Source organism: Mustela lutreola, chromosome 18, assembly GCF_030435805.1.
Source record: "Mustela lutreola isolate mMusLut2 chromosome 18, mMusLut2.pri, whole genome shotgun sequence".
Taxonomy (NCBI): Eukaryota; Metazoa; Chordata; class Mammalia; order Carnivora; family Mustelidae; genus Mustela; species Mustela lutreola.
Window position 1 is genome coordinate 15,236,319 of NC_081307.1, and position 5,379 is coordinate 15,241,697.

The 5,379-nt window shown below is 39.6% G+C and overlaps 1 pseudogene; it reads left to right on the forward strand.

The window, feature by feature from the left end:
• Nucleotides 1-2,949: 2,949 nt before the first annotated feature.
• LOC131820418 (heterogeneous nuclear ribonucleoprotein A1-like) lies at nucleotides 2,950-4,789 on the forward strand (annotated as a pseudogene).
• The last annotated feature ends 590 nt before the right edge of the window (nucleotides 4,790-5,379 follow it).

Consider the following 5,379-nt stretch of genomic DNA (forward strand, 5'->3'; position numbering starts at 1 on the left):
CAAAAGCAAAAGTAAACAAATGGGACTGTGTCAAATTGAAAAGCTTCTGCACAGCAAAAGAAACAATTAACAAAATGAAAAGGCAATTTATGGATTAAAGAATCTTTTCAAAGTATATATATCTGATAAGGGGGTTAATGTTGAAAATAAACAAGGAAGCCACACAGCTCACTATCAAATGCCCATAAAATCCTGGTTAACCGTGGGTGAAGGACCCAAACAGATACTTTTATCTGATACACAAATGGCAGCAAATAAGTGAAAGGGTGTTCAGCATCACTTAACAGGAAGGCAAATGAAACCACAGTAAAATATCCCCCTACCTGTTAGAATGGCTATTATAAAGACCAGAAATAACATGTGTGGGTGAGGATGTGGAGAAAAGGGAACCTTATGCACTGTTGGGGAAAATACAAATTGGTGTAGCCACTGTGGAAAACTGTATGGAGTTCCTCAAAAAGTAAAGAACAAAATTACTGTATGACCCAACGATCCCACTTCTGGCTATATATCTGAAGGAAATAAAACCACTATCTTGAAGAACTCTCTGTACCCCTATGTTTACTGCAACATTATTCATAATAGCCAGGATGTGAAACAACCCACGTCCATGGACAGATGAATGGCTAAGGACAAAAATATGGCTAAATAATATTCTATTGTGTATATATAAAAGAGAAGAAACAATCTATCATTTACAACAACGTGGATGAATCTTAAAGGTGTTATGCTAAGTGAAATAAGAGAAAGACAGTTGCTGAATCATCTCACTTATATGTGGAATCTAAAGGGGCCAAACTGATAGAAACAGCATAGAATGGTACTTGCTGAGGGAAGGGTGAAATGAGATGTTGGTCAAAGGAGGCAAACTTCCAGTTATAAGATAAGTAAGTTCTGGGGACCCAATGGACAGCATGGTGACTGTCGTTAACAGTGCTGGATAGTATATTTGGAAGTTGCTGGTTGTAGAACTTAAATTTGTTTACCACAGTGACACACAAAGGGTAAGTATGTGAGGTAATGGTTGTGATAACTCCTCTTATTTGGTAATCATTTTGCAATGTGAATATAAAATCACCAGGTTGTACACCTTGAACTTACACAATGTTTATGTCAAGTATATTTCCATAAAGCTGGAAAAAATCTAAAAATACCTTTTTGCTTACACCAAAACCTGTGTGTGCGCTTTTATGACAGCTTTATTCATAATTGCCAAAATTTGGAAACAACCAAATTATCTTTGAATAGGTGAATATATTTAAAAAAACTGTGGTACATCCATACAGTGGAATATTAGTTATTAATAAAAGCAAACAAGCTGTGAAACTATGAAAAGACATGAAGGGAACTTAAAGGCATATAATTAAGTGAAAGAAGGCATTATGAAAAGGCTAGCATATGTTTCTAACTATACAACATTCTGGAAAAGGCAAAACTATGGAGACCGTAAAATGATCAGGGATTGCCAAGGGTTCAGGAGCACAGGAGATTGATAAGGCAATGGGAGCTATTCTCCACAGTGCTACAATGGGGAACACACATTGCAGTATCTTTGTCAAAACCCATCAAATGTACAACACCAAGAGTGAGCCCTAATGTAAATTATAAACTTTAATAATAACACTTTGATATGGTTCCTCAATTATAACAAATGTTTTACACTAATGCAAGATGTTAATAGTAGCAGAAACTGGAGAGGACAGAGGGCAAAAGGTATACAGGAACTCTCTTGTACTTTCTGCTCAATTTTTCCATAATTTAAAATCTGGTCTACAAAAGAAAGTTTTATTAATTTTTAAAAAGTGTACACTGGCTTGAAAATAAGTTATACTGGTAGAACACAAGGGCCTTGAGCCTGAGCTCAGGATCCAGACTTCCAGTGGGATGGGAGCTTGAAGAAGTATGGCGTGTAAAATGGCAGTAATGATGCCTTGGTCATAGGCTGATTTGAGAATCACATGAGATAATCTACAAGAAACTTTTGCCTGAGTGCCTCTGGAGAGTTGTTAACATCACTATTAGGTAGAATTCTTTTGAGGAAATTTCTACTAATCATAAATTCTCAAAATGAGACTGGGCTTTTTTGTGGACTCATTTCATGTCACTGGAATTCAAATATAGATTGATGGTACTTTTAGTATTGATTTTGAAGAGAAACACATCAGCAAAAGGATAATCAGCACACCACTTAACATCCCTTTCAATATTGACATTTCAAGGACTTATGAAGGGAGGCGATGCGTGTAAAGCCACTTAGGAAATGATAAAAGCCAAACATTCAAGGTAACGTTTGTAACGTCTTCTGTTTTTACTGCATATTTCAGCTCATTGTCGAAGAAGTTTCTCCATAACCTCGCAATGAAACAGAGTTGGAGAAAAACATCAGTGTTCTAAATTCAGCTACATTTTACAGATGGAGAATATGAGACTCAAGAGATTAAGTGACTTCTTCATGATCAAAGCTGATTAGTGAGAAAGCGGAGTTTAAACTATGAGTCTAACCCTTGATTCAGAGCTCATTTTTCAACACATGCTGCCATTCTTCTTTCCAGTTATAGTAACATTTTCAAAATTTTGAACATTCCACACTTAAATTAGAACAAAGAAAACTTTGTCCTTTCTTTTTGCAGTGTTTCCTCAAAGACCATAGTCATCACCTTTTAATGAGAGTGCATTTCCAGCTGCTGCTCTCTGGAGACGTTCCTCCCATTTGCTGTTCCTTCTCTTTCCACAGTACCGCAGATCAAAATTTTGCCCCAACATGTGGGCGATGACCTTTACTTACTAACATCACAGTAGCACCTTCACACGAAACAATCTTCGAATCACTATTGTACTACCTCTTTTAATAGGCTTGTGAAGTTGGCAGGATAGATTTTTATTTTAATCTTCATTTTTTAGATAGGAAACAGGGACTCAGAAATTTCTTAGCCAAATTCACAAAGCTAGTTCATTGATTAAGTGTATTTGGACACATGTCTCCTGACTCCTAATCTGGTGTTTTACTATCTGCTGCTGCTATTTGGAAACAAAGTGTTATAGTACAGCACATCTCAGTGATACTGTGGCTTTGGTTCCATACCCCACAGTAAAACAAATACTGCAATAACATGAGTCAGATAAAACTTTATTTTCCCAGTTCATACAAAGTCATGTTTATACTGTACCATGGTCTCTTAAGTATGTAATAGCATTATGTCTAAAAACCAATGTATATACCTTAATTTAAAAATACTTTATTATTGCTTTCTGCCCGCTGGACGCCGCCGAGTAAGCATCGTTAAAGTCTCCCCTCCCACCGCCGTCATGTCTAAGTCAGAGTCTCCCAAAGAGCCTGAACAGCTGCGGAAACTCTTCATCGGAGGTCTGAGCTTTGAAACAACCGATGAGAGTCTGAGGAGCCATTTTGAGCAATGGGGAACACTTACGGACTGTGTGGTAATGAGAGATCTGAACACCAAGCGCTCCAGAGGCTTTGGATTTGTCACATATGCCACTGTGGAGGAGGTGGATGCAGCCATGAATGCAAGGCCACACAAGGTGGATGGAAGAGTTGTGGAACCAAAGAGGGCTGTCTCAAGAGAAGATTCTCAAAGACCTGGTGCCCACTTAACTGTGAAAAAGATTTTTGTTGGTGGCATTAAAGAAGACACTGAAAAACATCATCTAAGAGATTATTTCAAACAGTATGGGAAAATCGAAATGATTGAGATCATGACTGACCGAGGCAGTGGCAAAAAGAGGGGTTTTGCTTTTGTAACATTTGATGACCATGGTTCTGTAGACAAGATTGTTCAAAAATACCATACTGTGAATGGCCACAACTGTGAAGTAAGGAAAGTGCTCTCTAAGCAAGAGATGGCTAGTGCTTCATCCAGCCAAAGAGGTCGAAGTGGTTCTGGAAACTTTGGTGGTGGTCGTGGAGGTGGTTTTGGTGGGAATGACAACTTTGGTCGCTGAGGAAACTTCAGTGGTCGAGGTGGCTTTGGTGGCAGTCGAGGTGGTGGTGGATATGGTGGCAGTGGGAATGGCTATAACGGATTTGGTAATGATGGTGGTTATGGAGGAGGCGGCCCTGGTTACTCTGGAGGAAGCAGAGGCTATGGAAGTGGTGGACAGGGTTATGGAAACCAGGGCAGTGGCTATGGCCGGAGTGGCAGCTATGACAGCTATAACCACGGAGGAGGTGGAGGCGGCTATGGCAGTGGTAGTGGAGGTGGCTGTGGCGGTGGTAGTGGAAGCAACTTTGGAGGTGGCGGAAGCTATAATGATTTTGGCAATTACAACAATCAATCCTCAAATATTGGACCCATGAAAGGAGGCAATTTTGGAGGCAGATGCTCTGGCCCTTATGGTGGTGGAGGCCAATACTTCGCCAAACCACGAAACCAAGGTGGCTATGGTGGTTCCAGCAGCAGCAGCAGCTATGGCAGTGGCAGAAGGTTTTAATTACTATCAGGAAACAAAGCTTAGCAGGAGAGGAGAACCAGAGAAGTGACAGGGAAGCTACAGGTTACAACAGATTTGTGAACTCAGCCAAGCACAGTGGTGGCAGGGCCTAGCTGCTACAAAGAAGACATATTTTAGACAATACTCATGTGTATGGGCAAAAAAACTCGAGGACTGTATTTGTGACTAATTGTATAATAGGTTATTTTAGTTTCTGTTCTGTGGAAAGTGTAAAGCATTCCAACAAAGGGTTTTAATGTAGATTTTTTTTTTTTTTTGCACCCATGCTGTTGATTGCTAAATGTAATAGTCTGATCATGACGCTGAATAAATATGTCTTTAAAAAAAATACTTTATTGCTAAAAAATGCTAACCATCCTCTGAGCTTTCAGCTATTCCTAATCTTTTTGCTGGTGGAGAATCTTACCTCGATGTTGATGGCTGCTGAGTGATCAGGGTGGTGGTTGCTGGAGAATGGGGCAGTCATGACCAATTTCTTCAAATAAGACAATAATGAAGTTTGCCACATTGATTGTTTCTTCCTTTTTAAAAGGATTTCTCTGTAGCCTATGATGCTGTTGATAGCGTTTTACTCATGGTAGGACTTCTTTCGAATTCAGAGTCAGTCCTCTCAAACTCTGCTGCTGAATTTATGTAGTACCAACTAAGTTTATGGACTACTCTAAGTCATTCGTGGTCATTTCAGCAGTCTTCACAACACTGGTAGATTCCAGCTCAGGAAACCATTTTCTTTGCTCAGCTATAAGGTGCAACTCCTCATCCATTAGTTTTATCATGAGATGGCAGCAGTTCAGTCTCATCTTCAGGCTCCATTTCCACTTCTAATGCTCTTCCTGTTTCTACCACATCTGCAGGACTTGATCCATTGAAGTCTTAAACCCCTCAAAGTCATCCATGAGGGTTGGAACT